Below are 21,588 nucleotides of genomic sequence, written 5' to 3' on the forward strand. Positions count from 1 at the left end.
AAAGACAAATTGAAAAATGTAAAAAAAGTAACAAAATAACCATGATGTTGGAAGGTAGGAAAAGTGCTCTTCCAACAAGACTCAAGAAGCACGGGGCTTAATAAGATTGATAACTTTAGCTATTTAAAATAAAGATCTGCACAAAAAAAGGCCATAAAATAAAAAAGGTGTGAAAATATTTGTAATCCAAGCAAACCAATAAAGGATTAATAAGCAAAATACACAGTAAATAAAACCCTCAAAGCAATAAAAGGGAAATATTTCAGTAGAGAGTGACAAAGGATATGGAGAATCAATTAACAGAAGAAAAATTTAAGACCAATAAATATATAAAAAGTTGCAAATTCTTGCTGATTATTAGAGGTTGTGAAACTTAAAAGGAAATGGGACGATATTTCATAAAAAGTAGATTGCTAAAACTTAAAAGCTCTAACCATATGCTATTTTGGCAATAATATCAGAACATAAGAACTTTCAAACACTGCTGGTCTTAGAATACATTGGTGCAGCTACTTTGTTTTTGTTTCATTTTGTTTTTACATTTTGATTTTTTTTTTTAAGTAGTGAGTTGCGTAAGGGGGTTAAATGCTTTATAGAGAAGGAAAAAACTGCTAGAACCAACTTATTCATTATCATCTTCTTCATCTTCCTTGTCTTCCTCCTCTTCCTTCTTTTTCTTGCGTTTTTAAGCCTTTACAACTCCCTTTTTTGCCACATCAGGCTTTCCTTTAGCTTGATATGCAACAATATCCTTTTCATATTTTTCCTTCAGCTTGGCAGCCTTCTTTTCATAAGGCTGCTTGCCATCTGCAGCAGTGTTATTCCACATCTCTCCCAATTTCTTTGCAATGTCACCAATGGATAGGCCAGGATGTTCTCTGATTTTTGGGTGATATTTAGCACAAAAAAAAAAAAAAAAGGCTGAAGGAGGCCTCCAATGCACTGGGATCCTTGAACAATTTTTTTTGTTTCCCCTTTATGGGGGATATGTTTTCTCGTTCTCTTTCTCTTCTTGTCCACCCTTGCCATGTCTTCAAATTTTCCTTTTTCTTTGCAGACATAGTCTTCTACCTCTCTGAGCACTTCTTAGAAAACTGAGAAGTTGACTGAAGCATCTGGGTGCTTCTTCTTGTTCTCCTCTCAGCAAGTTTGCACAAAGAATGCACATGATGACATTTTGCTTCTTGGCTTCTTCAGATCTCCTCTGGCCATGTTTAATTGTTTTCCTCAGTGAGGCACAGAGTCGATCAGTGTCTGTCTGGCTCTCATTTGCCCCAGTGCTATCATTATGGAGCTCAATGTACTGCAATGGCTGTGTCTGGTACATCTACTTTGGAGAGTACTTTAATAAGGTTTATGGACTTGAAAATGTGTATATACTACAAGATAGCAATTCTACCTTTAAGTTACATATTGTGGTTGAGCTCTCAAATGAAAAGGCATTTTCAAAACTGTCAGTGCAGCCTTGCTGTATTAGCAAAACTTGGAAGCAACATAATTGTTCAAGAATAAGGAAATGAATAAATTAAACAGAATTTAATAAACACTAAAAATTTTTAAAAATGGACTGGAAGGGTAGATGTCAGCATCTGTGATTCTTCTAGTGGGGTAAAGAATGGTATCTCTAACACCCTATTTGTGTCTTTATTTATTTGTATCTGCTACATTTTATTTTGTAAATATCTGAAGCAAATATTGCCAAATATTGGGGTGCCTGGATGGCTCAGTTGGTTAAGTGTCTGCCTTCGGCTCAGGTCATGATCCTGGGGTCCTGGAATTGACCCCTGCATCGGGCTCCCTTCTTGGTGGGGAGCCTCCTTCTTCCTCTCCCTCTGCCACTCCCCCTGCTTATGCTTGCGCTCTCTGTCAAAGAAATTTAAAAAAATAAAAATAAAAAATTTCAGATATTGCCAAATATCAACATTTGTTAAATTGGGGGGGAGGGTGCTTTGTGTTTTGTTATACCCTTGAACAGCAGTTTTGAAGTATGTGGGTCCACCTTTATGAAGATTTTTTCAATAAATATAGTATAGCACTGTATGTGTGTATTTTCTCTTCTTTATGATTTTCTTTTTTTTTTTTTTAAAGATTTTATTTATTTATGTGACAGAGAGACAGCCAGCGAGAGAGGGAACACAGCAGGGGAGAGGGAGAGGAAGAAGCAGGCTCCCAGCCGAGGAGCCCGATGTGGGACTCGATCCCAGAACGCCAGGATCACGCCCTGGGCCGAAGGCAGACGCTTAACGACTGCGCTACCCAGGCGCCCCCTTCTTTATGATTTTCTTAATAACATTTTCTTTTTTCTAGCTTACTTTATTGTAAGAATACAGTGTTTAAAATATATAACATGCAAAATATGTGTTAATCAACTATTTATGTTATCAGTAAGGTTTCTGGTCAAGAGTAGGCTAAAGTAGTTACTTTTGGGGAAGTCAAAAGTATACGTGATTTTTGACTGTGCAGGAGTTTGTACTCTTAACCAAGTTCCAAGGGTCAACTGTATTATCATCTGTACTTTTCTATATGTTTGAAATACTTCATAGTTAAAACTAACATATTTATTTAAGTGAAGGCAATTGTAAAAATAAAACTAAATATAGTTAAGGTGTTTACCTATTCCTTATTTTGACCCATTGCATATCTTCCTCATCTTCCTCCTCTATCTTGTTGTATTTTTCCCTCTCTTCCTCTATGATCCTCTGTTTTGTTTCTTAAATTCCACATATGAGTGAGATCATATGATAATTGTCTTTCTCTGATTGACTTGTTTTGCTTAACATAATACCCTCTAGTTCCATCCACATTGTTGCAAATGGCAAGATTTCAGGGTTTTTTTATGGCTGAGTAGTATTCCATTGTGTGTGTGTGTGTGTGTGTGTGTGTGTGTGTGTACACATCTTCTTTATCCATTCATCTGTCAACGGACATCTGCGCCCCTTCCACAGTTTGGGTACTGTGGACATTCCTGCTATAAACATTGGGGTGCAGGTGCCCCTTCAGATCACTATATTTGTATCTTTAGGGTAAATACCCAGTAGTACAATTGCTGGGTTATAGGATAGCTCTATTTTCAACCCCCTGAGGAACCTCCACACTGTTTTCCAGAATGGCTGTATCAGCTTGCATTCCCACCAACAGTGTAAGAGGGTTCCCCTTTCTCCGCATCCTCACCAACATCTGTTGTTTCGTGACTTGTTCATTTTAGCCATTCTGACCGTTGTGAGGTGGTATCTCATTGCGGTTTTGATTTGTATTTCCCTGATGCCAAGTGATGTTGAGCACGTTTTCATGTTGACCATTTGGATGTTTTCTTTGGAGAAATGTCTGTCCGTGTCTTCTGCCCAGTTCTTCATTGGATTATTTATTCTTTGGGTGTTGAGTTTAATAAGTTCTTTATAGATTTTTGGATACTAGCCTTTTATCTGATAAGACATTTGCAAATATCTTCTTTGATTCTGTCAGTTGTCTTTTGGTTTTGTCAACTGTTCCTTTGCTGTGCAAAAGCTTTTTATCTAGATGAATTCTCAATAGTTCATTTTTGCCTTTGTTTCTCTTGCCTTTGGAGACACGTCTAACAAGAAGTTACTGTGGCTGAGGTCACAGAGGTTGCTGCCTGTATCCTCCTCTAGGATTTTGATGGATTCCTGTCTCACATTTAGGTCTTTCATCCAGTTTGAGTCTATTTTTGTGTATGGTATAAGAAAATGGTCTAGTTTCATTCTTCTGCATGTGGCTGTCCAATTTCTCCAACACCATTTGTTGAAGAGACTGTCTTTTTTCCATTGGATATTTGTTCCTGCTTTGTTGAAGATTAGGTGACCATAGAATTGAGGGTCCGTTTCTGGGTTCTCTATTCTGTTCCATTGATCTGTGTGTCTGTTTTTGTGTCAGTACCATACTCTCTTGACGATTACAGCTTTGTAATAGAGCTTGAAGTCTGGCATTGTGAGGCCACCAGCTTTGGCTTTCTTTTTTAACCTTCCTTTGGCTATTTGGGGTCTTTTCTGGTTCCATAAAAATTTTAGGATTGTTTGTTCCAGCTCTGTGAAAAAACTTGATGGCATTTTGATAGGGATTGCATTGAATCTATAAATTGCTCTAGGTAGCATAGATATTTTAACAATATTTGTTCTTTCAATCTATGAGCATAGAATGTTTTTCCATTTCTTCATGTCTTCCTCAATTTCTTTCATGAGTGTTCTGAAGTTTTCTAAGTATAGATCCTTCTCCTCTTTGGTTGGGTTTATTCCTAGGTATCTTATGGGTTTTGGTGCAATTGTAAATGGGATCAACTCTTTAATTTCTCTTTCTTCTGTTCCATTGTTAGTGTATAGAAATGTAACTGATTTCTATTCATTGATTTTATATCCTGCCCCTTTGCTGAATTACTGTATGAGTTCTAGCAATTTTGGGGTGGAGTCTCATCCGTGAAGAGTGAGTCTGACTTCTTCTTTGCCATTTTGGATGCCTTTTATTTCTTTTTGTTGTCTGTTTGTTAAGACTAGGACTTCTAATACTATGTTGAACAACAGAGGTGAGAGTGGACATCCCTGTCATGTTCCTGACCTTAGGGAAAAAGCTCTCAGTTTGTCCCCATTGAGAATGCTATTTGCTGTGGGCTTTTCATATATGTCTTTTATGATGTTGAGATATGTTCCTTCCGTCCCTATATCTTGAGGAGTTTTAATCAAGAAAGGATGCTGTACTTTGTCAACTGCTTTTTCCGCATCTGTTGAGAGGATCATATGGTTCTTGTCCTTTCTTCATCACGTTGATTTGCAGATGTTAAAACACCCTTGCAGTCCAGGAATAAATCCCATTTGGTCATGGTGAATAATCCTTTTCATGTACTGTTGGATCCTATTGGCTAGTGTCTTGGTGAAAATTTTTGCATCCCTGTTCATCAGGGATATTGGTCTGTAATTCTCCTTTTTGGTGGGGTCTTTGTCTGGTTTTAGGATCAAGGTAATGCTGGCCACATAGAAAGAATTTGGAAGTTTTCCTTCCATTGCTATTTTTTGAAACAGCTCCAGAAGATAAATATTAGTTCTTCTTTAAACGTTTGGTAGAATTCCCCTGGGAAGCTATCCAGCCCTGGCCAATCTCCCCTTGGGAGGTTTTTGATTACTGCTTCAATTTCCTTGCTGGTTATGGGTCTGTCCAGGTTTTCTATTTCTTCCTGTTTTTTGGTAGTTTATACATTTCTAGGAATACATCTAAGAATGCGTTTCTTCCAGGTTGCCTGATTTGTTAGGTCTTATAATTGTTTGTATTTCTTTGGTGTTGGTTGTGATCTCTCCTCTTTCATTCATGATTTTATTTATTTGGGTCCCTTCTATTTTCTTTTTGATAAGTCTAGCCAGGAATGTATCAATCTTATTAATTCTTTCAAAGAACCAGCTCCTAGTTTTGTTGATCTCTTCTATTCTTTTGGTTTCTATTTGGTTCTGCAGCTTGCTGGGCCCCTGCCTGGGAACAGTTGCTAGACCAGGCCTCAGTTCCCATTTTATGGCAACATGGAGCTGAAAGCCCACTCCCGGGCTCCCTAAATTGCAGTCGGCTTTCCAGCTCTGATGCCCAGGAACCCTGCCACACTCAGACAACCCTGTTCTTTCTGTGATCCTGGAGAGCCTGAGACCTCACTGTCTCCACCTAGGATTCCACTCCGCTTCACCACCTGAGTGCCTTTCAGGCAGGGACAGCCCTCACCAGAGCAAGCTTCTAAAAGTTCTGATTTTATACTCTGCTGCTGTATCACTTTCACGTAGCCAGCTTAGGGAGGCTTCTCCCCACCCTCGTAGTTTATTTTCCTATATAATGCCTTGGATTCACTACTCTGCACCTCCTACCTTGCAAAAAGTGGTTGCTTTTCTATTTGTAGAATTGCAGCTCTTTTCTTAGATCTCCGGTTGAGTATGCAGGTATTCAGGATAGTTTGATAGCTATCTAGCTGAATTCCTGGGACCAGACAAAACTAAAGTCTCCTACTCCTTCTCCATCTTGGAAAAACTCAAAAAATGTTACATATTATAGAACATTAGAGCTATTAACATCTTGCTATCAAATTTAATTGAATTATTTTTTAAGTTGCAATTTTTATTGAGAGAATAGTAAGCAGTGGTTTGTTTTATTTCAATTTTTATGAAACAACTATGTGTATAGGGTTGAAAAAACTAAACTTAAATAGAATTTGAGGACTTTGAAAAGAAGAAAAAAAATCTTTTTCTGCATTTATAGGTGTACACAATTCAGAAATCCTGTTTCATCTGTAAGGGTTAGGTTTACAAAATTCTCATGGTAGGAATTTCCTAAAATTTTATTTTTTGATTATGAGACTTAAATACAAGACAGGAAGAACCACAGTTAGAGAGTAGATGTGTCAAAGCTTATATATGCATATGCATGTGTTCATGTATTTATGCATATAAATATATATGTATAATTTAAATGATACTAAAATATAAAATACAGGCACACTAGATAACAAGAATATTAATGATATTATTCATAGTTTCTTTGAGTAATAACAGCAAATATCTAATTGGTTCTCCTTTATTTTTGATTAGAAAAGGGAGGGAGTTGGCCTCTCCTACTCAAATCATGGTTCTTTACTCATCATTCAAGTTCAAGTTTGAATTTAGTTGTGCATTTGTGGTTTTGATGGCTAAGCATGGCTAATTGTCTCTGTTCAGTGGTTTAGAATCCTTCAGAAGACATTTTCTGCAAGTAACTTTTGGTTGTAGAAAGTATGATCTTTTAGGGAAGGTTGTGTTGGATTGCTTTTAGATTATGCCAAAATGCTAAAGTTGGATGTTTTTAGAGTAATTTGTCCATCATTATTCCCCTAAAGCAGCAACAGAAGGGAGAATAAAAGCAAGAGAGATTTGTGCCTTTTCAGAGACAGCGCTATGGTTCTTGATCATCTGATTGATGCTAGTTACAGAAGTGGCCCATCAGTGCCCACATATTAGACCTGGAATTGTCACCGTTGCTGAAAATATTTAGAGAGGGAAATTCTCTAAACTTATGTAAAGGAACATAATGTTAAAGGAACTTGTGGTCAGGGAGGGAGAAATCTAAAGATACCTGACTGCATTAAACCACAGAATTAAAGAATACTATGTTATCAAAGTTAAAGAAACCTTAGAAGTTTTCTAGTTTAACCTTTTCATTTTTCATCTATTGTAGAGATTTTTAAAGCTGTGTCTAAAGGCACCATTGGCTCAATTCTTTTCTAATTTATTTTGACAGTCATAACAGTCAAACCAATTGTGTGTAAAAAAGATACAGAGACAATTTCAATGGGGTATTAACCTCTTGATACATTATTTTAAATATCAGTCATAAAAAAGCCAACGTTTAGAAGCCCAGCTTATGGCTTATGTCATCTTGCATATTTTAAATGCACCATAGTTGAAATTTAATGCCAAATTGTCTAGATATCACATACTGCCAAATATGCCTTAAATAGACAAGGCCTACGCTATTTATAACCTACAGAACACCATGAAAAACCTTATTTTTCTAAGTGTAAAGTGTGGAAGCTAGGGTGAAAAAGAGAGTTTCACTTGATTTATATGCTTTAAAATATTAAAAATAAAGAACCCCAAACCAAGACCTGGCTTCCAACATTTGATGAGTACTTATTTGACTGCATAAACTATCTATCTGCATGAACTGCCTCATTCTGGTTAAAACATTTTTTCAAAGTGTTCTCAAAAATTGTCTTCCAAGTAGGTCTGAGTAGTTCACAAGGAGGTGAAATTCACCATGATAAATTTTTAAAAGTCCATGCAGTTTTTCTGGAGAAAAATGGAGAGAGCCTCTGGAGGATGTGTATATGAGGTAAAATAGGACTTATAGGAAGAACAGAAATCCTTTCAGCCTTTAAGATCATTATGCACTTTTTTTCTGGCAGAGATCAAGGTGGAATTTAACATCCAAGAATTTTATTAGGGGAGATGGCTATGAAAGGAAGGAAATAAGAGAGGGTGTTGGAAAAGGCCAAGAGAATCATTAGATCACGAGGCAAACCTGACTTTGAGTGAAAGAGAGCAAAAAGGTTGGCAGAAGCATCCTAGCCCACTGTGCAGTCTGAGGAAGGTTCATCAAGGCCTTGAGCCCAAATTAAATTATAAAGGAGTCTTATACCTCCCAGGAACCGGAACTTATCTGCCTGAGTAGTCCTGCTGCACATGGGGAGGTACAGCCATGGGGCAAAGGCTTAGAAGGATCTCATAGAATAGTAGTTGAAGCCCTGGATCAATTTCACTAATAGGATGTCTGCATCATGAATTCTCATGGTTGCTACATCAAACCAAAATTATGGGCAAAATGATCAAACAGACCATTTAATCTGTATTCTCTCCACCTTTCTTTCTTCACCACATCTCTTTTTCCATTATAGAGTGTTGCTTCTTCCCTACTCCTCCTAGGCATTCAATTAAAACCTTTGAAATATCTTCTACTCCTGGAAAACGGTTTGTTCCTAGAAAAGATCTGATATTCACAGTAGGGCAAAATTCCATGTTCTTTAAATATTTTGTTTTTTTATCCCCTAAAAGAATAAAAAAATGATGCAGTGACTCACAAATTCTTGGTTTGGAGTGCCTCATAAATCAAGTGAAACTCTCTCATCCTAGCTTCTACACTTTATACTTAGGAAAATGAGGTTTTTCATGGTGTTTTGTAGGTTATAAATAGCATAGTTCTTGTCTATTTAAGGCATATTTGGCAGTATGTGATACCTAGACAATTTCGTATTTAAATTCCAAGTATGGTGCATTTAAAATATGCAGGATAGGAGAGTGTCCTAAATGGCAATGTGGGAAAATCTTGAACTCATCTCTTCTACTTATATACCAAATCTATATCTATTTATAGAGCAGTTCCTTCTGAAGAACTGAGGGCTGACTGAATAGCTTCTGCACAACGAAAGAGAGGGAGGCCACATAGAGAATGGCAAAAGAGATAGAAACAGGGTAACAAAGGGAATCTCTACACCCAATGCTGCAAACTGCAATGGGGAGGGATGTTACTGAGGGACTGTGAGATTTATCATCCTTGGGGCACAGAAAAAAAACCCCCACAGTTTAAGAGAGCAACTAGAATGCATATAAAGGCTCTAGGCTTAGAACTCTGCCAAATGGCAGGGGAACTGCTGGAACTCTCTCCAGGTTAATGGGGGTAGTGAGTATGTTGGTTTGTGTTTCCATACTTGATGGAAAGTTGGTTTGTGTTTCCACACTTGATTCCCACTGAGGTGGCCTCAGTGCAGAACACACTGGGACACCCCTGGTGAGCACTCGCCACAGGTCCAGCCAACATGTCAAGGTGATACAGGGTTCTTTGTGCCTCCAGGTCCATACCACTTTGGCTCCAAATGACTCACCAGATATCCCTGCATGGAGCTTCGCATACCCTCTTGCCCACTTGCCTTGGCTCTAGCTGCCTGCCAGGGTATCCCTGTGTGGAGCACCCTGAGACACCCTGACTTGCACCCACTTCAGCTTCAGCTGTTTTGCCAGGGTGGGTGCCCTGTGTGGAGAGCCCTAGGACCGCCCTGGCTTGTGCCCATTTCAGTTCCAGCCATCTTACCGGGCAGCTCCAGCATGGAGTGCTCTGGAATCCCCAGCCTATGCCAGCCACACCTCCAGCCAGTCAGACAAAGTCACAGGCACACAGTCTACACAGGGGATGAACATACATGAGACCATTCCTTCAAGTTTAGGAGAAATAGCTGATCCACCTGATTTATAGAAACAAACACAGAAAGTCAAGCAAAATGAGACAGGAGAATATGCTCCAAACAAAAGAACAAGACAAAACCTCAGTAAAAGAATTAAACGAAACAGAGCTAATCATTCTGTCTGATAAAGAGTTTAAAGTAATGGTTATAAAGATGCTCACTGGACTGAAGAGAAGAATGGATGAACTCAATGAGAACTTCAGCAAAGAGATAGAAAATATAAAAAGAATCAATCAGAGTTGAAGGATATAATAACTAAAATTAAAAATATACTAGAGGGAATCAACAGTAGATTAGAGGATACAGAAGAATGGATCAATGTACTGAAGCTGAAGAGATGGAAAAATACATTCCATGAAAATGGAAGAGGAAAAAAAAGGCAAGGTAGCAACACTTTTGTCAAACAAAATTGACTTTATTATTTATTTATTTGTTTGTTTGTTCATTTACTTATCCAAGATTTTATTTAAATTCAAGTTAGTTAACATATAGAGTAGTATTGGTTTCAGGTTACATGTATGATGAATCACTTACATGTAACACCTAGTGCTCATCACAATGAGTGCCCTCCTTAATGCCCATCACCCATTTAACCCATCCCCCTACCCACCTCCCCTCCATCCACCCTCAGTTTGTTCTCTGTAGTTGAGAGCCTCTTATGGTTTGCCTCCCTCTCTGTTTTTATCTTATTTTACTTTTCCTTCCTGTATATATAATATATACCACATCTTCGTTATCCCTTCATCCATTGATGGGCATGTGGGCTCTCCATAATTTCATAATTTGGCTATTGTTAATAGTGCGGCTATAAGCATTGGAGTGCATGTGCTCCTTTGAAACAGTATTTTTGTATCCTTTGGATAAGTACCTAAGAGTGCAATTGCTGGATCACAGGGCAGTTCTATTTTAAACTCTTTGAGGAACCTCCATACTGTTTTCCAGAGTGGCTGTACCAGCTTGCATTCCCACCACAGTATAAGAGGCCTCCTCTTCTCTGCATCCTCACCAACATCTGTTGTTTCCTGAGTTGTTAATTTTATCCATTCTGACAGATGTGAGGTGGCATCTCATTGTGGTTTTGATTTGTATTTCCCTGATGATGAGTGATGTTGAGCATTTTTTCATGTGTCTGTTAGCCATTTGTATGTCTTTTTAGGAGAAATGTCTGCTCATGTCTTCTGGTCATTTCTTAACTGGATTATTTATTTTGGGGGTGTTGAATTTGATAAGTTCTTTATAGATTTTGGATACTAGCCCTTTATCCAATATGTCATTTGCAAATATCTTCTCCAATTCTGTAGGTTGGCTTTTAGTTTTGCTGATTATTTCCTTTGCTGTGCAGAAGATTTTTATCTTGATGAAGTCCCAATAGTTCATTTTTGCTTTTGTTTACCTTACCTCCAGAGACATGTCTAGTAAGAAGTTGCTATGGCTGTTGTCAAAGAGGTTGCTGCCTGTATTCTCCTCAGGGATTTTTATGGTTTCCTGTCTTACATTTAGGTCTTTCATCCATGTTGAATTTTTGTGTGTGTTTGTGTGTGTATGGTGTAAGAAAGTGGTCCAGTTTCATTCTTCTGCATATGGCTGTCTAGTTTTCCCAACATCATTTGTTGAAGAGACCATCTTTTTTCCACTGGAAATTCTTTCCTGCTTTGCTGAAGATTAGTTGAACAAATAGTTGTGAGTCCATTTCTAGGTTCTCTATTCTGTTCAAACAAAATAGACTTTAAAACAAAGACTGTAACAAGAAACAAGGGCATTTCATAATGATAGAGGGATCAATCCAACAAGAGGATATAGCAATGGTAAATATCTATGCATCCAACATCAAAGCACCTAGATACATAAAAAAATATTAACAGACATAAAGGGAGAAATTGACAGTAATACAATAATATTAGGGGACTTTAACTCTTTACACCGATGGATGGATCATCCAGGCAGACAATTAATAAGGAAACAGTGTCATTGGATGGCACATTATACCAGATGGACTTAACAGATGTATGCAGAATATTCCTTCCAAACACAATACAACTCAACACATTCTTTTCAAGTGCACATGGAATAGTCTTGCAATCACATATTAGGTCACAAAACAAGTCTCAATAATTTTAAGAAGATTGAGATCATATCAAGCATCATTTCCAACCATGGTATGAAACTAAAAAAATCAGTCATAAGAAAAAAATTAGAAAAAACTCAAACACAGGGAGGCTAAATAACATGTTACTAAACAATAGTAAGTCAATGAAGAAATCAAAGAGGAAATTAAAAAACATACATGAAAACAAATGAAAATGAAAACACAATGGTCCAAAATCTCATAGATGCAGTGAAAGCATTTCTAAGAGGGGAATTTATAGTGATACAGGCCTACCTCAAGAAACAACAAAATTTCAAATAAACAATCTAAACTTACACCTAAGGGAACTAGACAAGGAAGAAAAAGTAGAAGTAAGGAAATAATAAAGATCAGAGTGGAAATACATGAAATAGAGACTAAAAAAAGAACAGTAGAACAATTCAATAAAACCAAGAGATGGCTCTTTGAAAAGATCAACTAAATTGATAAACCTTTAGCTTGACTCATGAAGAAAAAAAAGAGAGAGGATCCAAATAAATAAAATCAGAAATGAAAGAGGAGAAGAGAACTAACAATCAGCACCACAGAAATACAAATGAGTATAAGAGAGTAACTACCAAAAATTATATGCCAACAAATTGGACAATCTAGAAGAAATGGATAAATTTATAGAAACATGAAATCTTTTATTTTATTTTATTTTATTTTATTTTTAAAGATTTTTATTTATTTATTTGACAGAGATAGAGACAGCCAGTGAGAGAGGGAACACAAGCAGGGGGAGTGGGAGAGGAAGAAGCAGGCTCACAGTGGAGGAGCCTGATGTGGGGCTCGATCCCACAACGCCGGGATCACGCCCTGAGCTGAAGGCAGACGCTTAACCGCTGTGCCACCCAGGCACCCCAGAAGCATGAAATCTTTTAAAACAGAATTAGGAAGAAATAGAAAATCTGAACAGCTTATTTATTAGTAATGAAATTGAATTGGTAATCAAAAAACTCCCAACCAGATGGATTCACTGGTGAATTCTACCAAACATTAATATTTACTTTCCTGGGGCACCTGGGTGGCTCAGTCGTTAAGCATCTGCCTTCAGCTCAGGGCATGATCCCAGAGTTCTAGGATTGAGCCCCACATCAGACTCCCTGCTCCGCTGGGAGCCTGCTTCTTCTCCCACTCCCCCTGCTTGTGTTCCCTCTCTCGCTGGCTGTCTCTCTCTCTGTCAAATAAATAAATAAATAAAATCTTTAAAAAAAAATCTACTTTCCTCAAACTATTCCAAAAAGTAGAAGAGAAAGCTTCCAAACATATTCTACAAGGCCAGCATAACCCTGATACCCAAACCAGCCAAGACACTACAAGAAAAGTAAAGCACAGGCCAACATCCCTGACAAATATAGATGCAAAAATCCTTAACAAAATGTTAACAAACTGCATTCAACAATACATTAAAAGGATCATTCACCACGATCAGGTGGGGTTTATTCCAGGGATACAAGGATGGTTCAATATTTGCAAATCAATCAATGTGATACACCACATTAACAGAATGAAGGATAAAAATGCCACGATCATCTTAATAGATACAGAGAAACCATTGACAAAATTCAACATGTGTTCATGATAAAAATAATGTTGGTTTAGTGGGAACATACCTCAACATAAGAAAGGCCATCTATGACAAATTCACAGCTAGCGTCATAGTCACTGGTGAAAAACTGAGAGCTTTCACAAGAATATCCACTCTTAACACTTTTATTCAACATAGTATTGGACATCCTAGCTTTAGCAATTAGGAAAGAAAAATAAAATAATACATTCAAAAAGTATATGAATTAGGAAGGAAGAAGAAAACTGTTGCTATTTGCAGATGATGTCATACTGCATTTGCAGATGGTGTATATAGAAAAGTGAAAGACTCTACCAAAAAAACTATTAAAAGTAAAAAATGAATTCAGTAAATTTGTAACATACAAAATTAATACACAGAAATTTGTTGTTTCTATACAGTAATAATAAAATAGCAGAGAAATTAAGAAAACAATTCTCAACATTTACAATTACACTGAAAATAAAAAAAACTAGGAATAAATTTAACTAAGGAGATAAAAGATTTGTACTCTGAAAACCATAAAACTTTGATGAAAGGTTAAGGATGACACAAATGTTAAGATATATCATGCTCATGGATTGGAAGGTTTAGTTTTATTACTCAGCCATCCAAAAGAATGAAATCTTGCCATTTGTAATGACATGGATGGAACTAGAGGGTATGATGCCAAGCAAAATAAGTCAGTCAGAGAAAGACAAATACCATATGATTTCACTCATATGTGGAGTTTAAGAAACAAAATAGATGAACATAGGGGAAGGGAAAGAAAAATTAAATAAGATGAAAACAGAAAGGGAGGCAAAACATAAAAGATTCTTAACTATAGAGAACAAATTGAGGGTGGATGAAAGGGAGGGGAGGGAGTAATTTTGTACTGGGCATTAAGGAGGGCACTTGATGTAATGAGCACTGGGTATTATATGAAACTATTGAATCACTAAATTCTACCTCTGAAACTAATAATACACTAGATGTTAACTAAGTTGAATTTAAATAAAAAATTAAAAAATATATATCCATACTACTCAAAACAATCTAAAGCTGCAATGCAATCCCTGTCAAAATACAATAGTATTTTTTACAGAACTGGAACAAACAATCTAAAATTTGTATGGAACCATAAAAAACATGGATAACCAAAGCAAACTTGAGAAAGAAGAACAAAGCTAAAATTACACAATTGCAGAACTATAGTAACAAAACTGTATGTTTTTGGCACAAAAATAGACATATAGATTGATGGAACAGAATAGAGAACCTAGAAATAAACCCACACTTATATGGTCAATTAATCTACAACAAAGACAAGAGTGTACAATGGGGAAAAGAGAGTCCCTTCAATAAATGGTGCTGGGAAAACTGGACAACAACATGTAAAAGGATGAAACTGGACCACTTTCTGACACCATGCACAAAAATAAACTCAAAATGGATTAAAGATCTACATGTGAGACCTGAAACAACAAAACTCCTAGAAGAAAACATAGGCAAGTAATTTTTGGACATTGGCCTTAGCAACATTTTTCTAGATATGTCTCATCAGGCAAGGAAAACAAAAGCAAAAATAAACTATCAGGACTACACCAAAATAAAAAGCTTTTGCACATGGAAGGAAACCATCAGCAAAATGAAAAGGCAACCTACCAAATGGGAGAAGATATCTGTAAATGATATATATGATAAGGAGTTAATATTCAAATCTATAAAGAACTTACACAACTTGACACCAAAACAAATAATCCTGATTAAAAATAGGCAGATTATCTGAATAAACATTTTTTCAAAGAAAATATACAGATGGCCAACAGACCTATAAAAAGATGCTGAAAATCACTAATTATCAGGGAAATGATAATTAAAACCACAAGGAGATATCACTTTACATCTGTCAGAATGACTACTATCGAAAAGACAAGCGATAAGAAGTGTTGACAAGGCTGTGGAGCAAAAGGAGCCCTTGTGCACTTTTGGGGGAAATATATATTGCTATAGGCACTGTGCAAAACAGTATGGAGTTTCCTCAAAAAATTAAAAATAGCAATACCATATGGCATAGTATTTACACAAAGAAAATAAAGACACTAATTCAAAAAGATATATGCATCCATATGTTTATTGCAGCATTATTTGCAATGGCCAACATTAGAAACAACTTTAACATCTATCAGTAGATGAATGGATAATGAATGGATAAAGAATATGTGATATATATATATATATATATATATATATATATATATATATAATCTGCAATGTAATCCCTGTCAAAATACAATAGTTTTTTTTTTACAGAACTGGAACAAATAATCTCAAATTTGTATGGAACCATAAAGGAATGTAGATAACCAAAGCAATCTTTTTTTAAAAAAGATTTTATTATTTATTTGACAGAGAGAGAGACAGCCAGCGAGAGAGGGAACACAAGCAGGGGGAGTGGGAGGGGAAGAAGCAGGCTCCCAGTGGAGCAGGGAGTCTGATGCAGGGCTCGATCCCAGAACTCTGGGATCATGCCCTGAGCTGAAGGCAGACGCTTAACAACTGAGCCACCGAGGGGCCCCTAACCAAAGCAATCTTGAGAAAGAAGAAAAAGCTGGAATTTCATATCTATCTATCTATATATGTATATATACGCATACACACACCCACACACCACACTGGAATATTACTCAGACATAAAAAAGAATGAGATCTTGCCATTTGCCATTTTTGACAATGTGGATGGACCGAGAGTTATTATGCTAAGTGAAATAAGTCAGAGAAAGACAATTACCATATGATTTTACTTATATGTGGAAACTAACAAAATGAATGAACAAATAGATAAATAAAAAGCCAAAACAGACCCATAAATACAGGGAAAAAACTGGTGAAAAAATGGTAAAATAGGTGAACCGAGAGGGATATACAATCTCCATTTACAGAATGAATAAGTGATGAGGATGAAAGGTATAGCATAGGGGACATAGTCAATGGTTGTGATGGTGTTGTATGGTAACAGATGGTAGCTATACTTGTGAGCATAGCATAACAGAGTTGTCAAATCACTATGTTGTACACTGAAACTAACGTAACATTGTGTGTGAGCTATGCTACAATAAAAAATATGCAAGATAACATAATTTTTTCAAAATTATGTATACATTCACAAATTTTGATTAAGACATTTATAAATTTTCTCCTGAAATGCCTCTTGGTATCATGGTGGCAACACTCCTAAGATTTCATAATGAGGCACAGTTTTATTGCTCACTATACAGACATAACTTGCAGATATTACGAGTTTGGTTCCAGAGTACTGCAATAAAGTGAATATGGCAATGAAGCACGTCAAATGAATTTTTTGACTTCCCAGTGCATATAAAATTATATTTACACTATATTGTAGTCTTTTAAGTGTGCAATGGTATTACGTCTAAAAAATGTACATACTTTAATTAAAGAATACTTTGTTGCTAAAAAATGCTAACCATCATCTGAGCTTTCAGTGAGTCATCCGTTATCTTTTGCTGGTGAAAAGTCTAGCCAGTCAGGGTCGTGGTTGCTGAAGGTTGAGGTGGATGTGGCAATTTCCTAAGATAAGACAACAGTAAAGTTTGCCATATTGATTGACTCTTATTTTCATGAATCAATTCTCTGTAGCATGTGATGCTGTTTGACAGTATTTTATCCACAGTAGAACATATTTCAAATCGAAGTCAACCTCTCAAACCCTGACACTGCTTTATCAATGAAATTTATGTAATATTCTAAATCCTTTGATGTCATTTCAACAATCTTCATAGCATCTTCCCTGGGAGTAGATTCCATCTCAAAAAACTACTTACTTTGCTCTTCCATAAAAAGCAATTCCTCATCCTTTCAAGTTTTATCATGAGACTGAAGTAATTCAGTCACATCTTCAGGCTCCAGGTCTAATTCAAGTTCTCTTGCTATTTCTACCACATCTGCAGTTACTCCACTGAAGTCTTGAATGCTTCAAAGTCATCCATGAGGGTTGGAATGAACTTCTTTCAAACTCCTGTTCATGTTGATACTTTGACCTTCCCATGAATCATGAATGTTCTTAGTGGCATCTAGAATGGTTGATTCTTTCCAGAAGGTTTTCACTTGACTTTGCCCGAATCCATCAGAGGAATCACTATCCATTCTCAAATTGTAAGACTTGAGATCAGGATTACTCTTTATCCATGTGCTGCAGAATGGATATTGTATTTGCAGTCAAGAAAACAAGATTAATCTGTTATCATTCTCTATCAGAGCACTTAGGTGACCTGGTGCGTTGTCAAGGGGCAATATTTTGAAAAAAAAATTTTTTTCTGAGCAGTAGGTCTCAACAGTGGGTTTTAAATATTCAGGAAACTGTGTTGTAACCAGATGTGCTGTCATCCAGGGTTTGTTGTTCTATTTCTAGAGTATGGGGGGAGTAGATCACTCTTAAGGGCCCCCTAGGATTTTTGGAATAATAAATGAGTATTAGCATCAACTTCAAATTACCAGCTGCATTAATCCCTGACAAGAGAGTAAGCCTGTTCTTTGAAGGTTTGAGGCCAGGCATTGACTTCTCCTCTCTAGTTATGATAGTCCTAGATAGCATTTTCTTCCTTCTTTTCACCTACATTGAAAATCTGTTTAGTGTAGCCACCTTCATTCATTATCTTGGCTAGGTCTTCTCGCTAAGTTGTTGCAGCTTCCACACCAGCACTTTCTGCTTCTTCATCTTGCACTTTTTAAATTATAATTATTTATATTATTCTTTCCTCAAACCTCATGGACCTGGCTTCAAACTTTTCTTGTGCAGCTTCCTCACCTCTCTCAGCCTCCATGGAATTGAAGAGACTTAGGGCCTTGCTCTGGATTGGGCTTTGGTGGAAGGGAATGTTGTGGCTGGTTCGATCTGTTATCCAGAGCAATAAATTTTTCTCCGTGTCAGCAATAAGGCTGTTTTGTTTTCTTTCATTTGTGTGTTTACTGGAGAAGCACTTTCAATTTCCTTCAAGAACTTTTGCTTTGCATTCACAACTTGGCTGTATGGTACAAAAGGCTTAGCTTTTATCCTATCTTGGTTTTCTAATGCCTTTCTTAGTTAGCTTTAATCATTTCTAGTTTTGATTTAAAGTGAGAGACATGGGACTCTTTCTTTTCACTTGAACACTTAGAGGCCATTGTAGGGTTATTAACTGGCCTGATTTTAATGTTGTTGTTACTTAGGTAATAGGGAGGCCTGAGGAGAGGGAGAGAGACAGGGGAATGGCCAGTCAGTGCAGCAGTTAGAATACATACGTTTACGGATTAAGTTTGCCTTCTTACGTGGCGTGGTTCATGGCACCCTAAAACACTGACAATAATAACTAAGATCACAAGTTAGTGAAGATCATAAGCGCAGATAACCATAACAAACATAATAGTGAAAAAGTTTGAAATATTGTGAGCATTACCAAAATGTGATATATATACACGAAGTGAACAAACACTCCTAGAAAAATGGTGCCAATAGACTTGCTTGTGGCAGGTTTGCCACAAACCTTCCAATTTGTAAAAAGCACAATATCAGCGAAGTTCAAAAAAGTGAAGTACAATATAATAAGGTATTGCTCTATTATACCGCAGAGATCCAAAGAAGAAAGTGCTACCTAGCCAGCAACCCAACTGTTAGGGTATATAATGGCACCATAAAGGTTTGTTGGGTATTAATTAACACAGAACTTAATGTATTGCTTCCTCTCAGAGAATATTCTCTCAGTTCTTAAGACCTACTGATATCACAAGAAGTTTATTTGCTGTAAATTGGCTGCACCGAAACACACTTAGACTTATTTCCACCCCCACTTCCCCCAACAAAGACTGTTAGACTTTGCTCTAGTTGATTTTGTTATTTTGTTTGCCTGTCCTTAACTGTGATCCAGGGAAAAGTGGATGGTTTTCAACGTGCTGAAAGCATTCCTCATTTTCTCCAGGTGAGTATCCACCTGTAGCTTCCTAGTGGAACAGTAATGGAGTTTGCCAGTGATGGTAATTGTTGACCATGGTAGAAACCTGAAATTGCAGGATTGGTGAAATTAAAATAAGGAGAAACAGAATACGAACTGTTTTTCTTCAGACATCATTATTTGAATCTTCAAGAGTTCCTTGTTCTCTCCTATATTGGTTATGGTTTATTAGATGGTTTATTCAGTCATTTTGTTTTCATCTGTAGCTCAAGGACATCTTGGCATTTCCTTCTATTTTCCACTAATGCTGCATGTTGCTATTACTAAGTTTACAATCTAAACTTTTTTTTGGGAAAATGATCTGATTTTTCAATAGAGTAGGATTCAGTGCCACTAATATACTTTAAAATAACATTTTAAAATTGCCTTTTGCCCCCTACTTAGACATTTAGTTGCTTTTCCAACATATAATTTTTTATGGATAAGATTTCCATTTAACACCATGATTTTGATTAAATTACTTTCTTAAAATCACATCACTCCGATAGTCTACTTAGTTTTCTAGTTCCCATATGCTCCACTATTGCCGAAGCAACTTCATCTATATAATGTGACTGAAGAGTCAGCCTTCATTCACAGCACAGCACAATCTGTTAAAGTGGTAAATATTACCCATTTCTATTATTAGAGCTGAAATGAAATTTTCTCTTGCTGCATTTTCAAGATGTGACATAATTAGATAGCAAGCAAGCATAGAAAAGTCAGAAATAGTGGAAGCTAATGGTTGTCATCAGTACCAGGGAAGCTTGAATTCAGTCTGCCTTGCCTGGCTCCTGACTCGTTCACACAACGCCCCCAGGCCATCTCATTCTCTGTTTGAATTATAGGGCGCTATGTGAGCTTTGCAGGTACTGGGTTAAGGAAGCGTGAAGCAAGGTTTCCAATACTATATTGGTTTCAGACTGAATGAGAACAGGGAAATTCTCGCTTGATGTTTCAATTCTTTTCAGCTTCTTTCAGACACACCTTTCCAGCTATGAGAAGTAGCTGAGTAGTTCTTCACTTTACCTAGAGAGGCTTCTGAGTTCTCCTTTCTTTACTACAAATCGGAATTGTAAACAAACAAATAACCATCCTTGTTGCAGAATTGTTATTGTAATTAGTGCAGTATACAATTCCTGGCAGAAATGAGGGTGGAATGGGGGAATGGGAGTGTGTGTGTGTATGTGTGTGTGTGTGTGTGTGTGTGTGTGTGTGTGTGTAGACCTCACAAAAGTAGTTGAGGAAGGAACTAGGCTAACTGTAGAAAACCTCAAATAAATCATTTTTTTAAACAAAGAGTTATAAGAGCTTTATAGTTAAAAATCAAACTCATTCTGGGCCTATCAGTTTATTAAGGGAAAACTTTTATATTTTCAACAGGACTATTAACATTGTAGTGTACCAGTTAATGCTTACATTGAATGCATCAGTGGAATTCAACTCAGGTCCCTCTACCTGTATTAATCACTGTTGTGCATTAATCACTGATTCTGCACGGTCTGACTTATCTCATTGCTTAAATAGTTTCGTAGTCCTTATGTTATTATTAACTCATAGTATATTGAGAATTCTAGGCAAAGTTAATAGGGTAGCATGACTTGATTTTTTTTTTTTTATTCGAGAGAGAGAACACAGGCTGGAAAGAGGGGCAGAGGGAGAGGGAGAAGCAGACTTCCAACTGAGCAGTGAACCCGATGTGGGGCTCAATCCCAGGATCCTAGGATCATGACCTGAGGTGAAGACAGACGCTTAACCGACTGAACCACCCAAGCGCCCCTTGATTTGTTTTAGTAAACATTGGATAAAATTGCTAGTTTCACTAGAGTGGTCCAATTTGCAATTCCCCATGAAAATCTTCCTTTTGACTCATGTACTTTAGAGTTAGGAGAGATGCAAACTTCTTGTCTTCCTTATAAGCCGTAAGTGGGTAGTGAAAAGAGGACTGGATGGACTATCATGAACCATCCCTTCTCATACAGCTTTGCCCATAATGAACTTTCTGACCTCAAGCGGAGTACTTAACCTCTCAGTAACCTGTTTTTTTTTTATATGTACAATTAAAGCTGATGGAATTTATGATCTTTCTTTATGATTTAGGTATGCTGGAAAATCCATAAGATCTGAACAAGATACACTAGTGGGTTTTCTGTATGTTTGGCATTGTTCATTGACT

At 36.9% G+C, this 21,588-nt stretch overlaps 1 pseudogene; it reads right to left on the bottom strand.

The window, feature by feature from the left end:
* Positions 1 to 622: 622 nt before the first annotated feature.
* On the bottom strand, positions 623 to 1,212 carry LOC123798600 (high mobility group protein B1 pseudogene; annotated as a pseudogene).
* Between the last annotated feature and the right edge of the window lie 20,376 nt (positions 1,213 to 21,588).

This window comes from Ursus americanus, chromosome 11 (assembly GCF_024610735.1).
Source record: "Ursus americanus isolate L20-20 chromosome 11, mUrsAme1.1.p, whole genome shotgun sequence".
NCBI classification, from domain to species: domain Eukaryota; kingdom Metazoa; phylum Chordata; class Mammalia; order Carnivora; family Ursidae; genus Ursus; species Ursus americanus.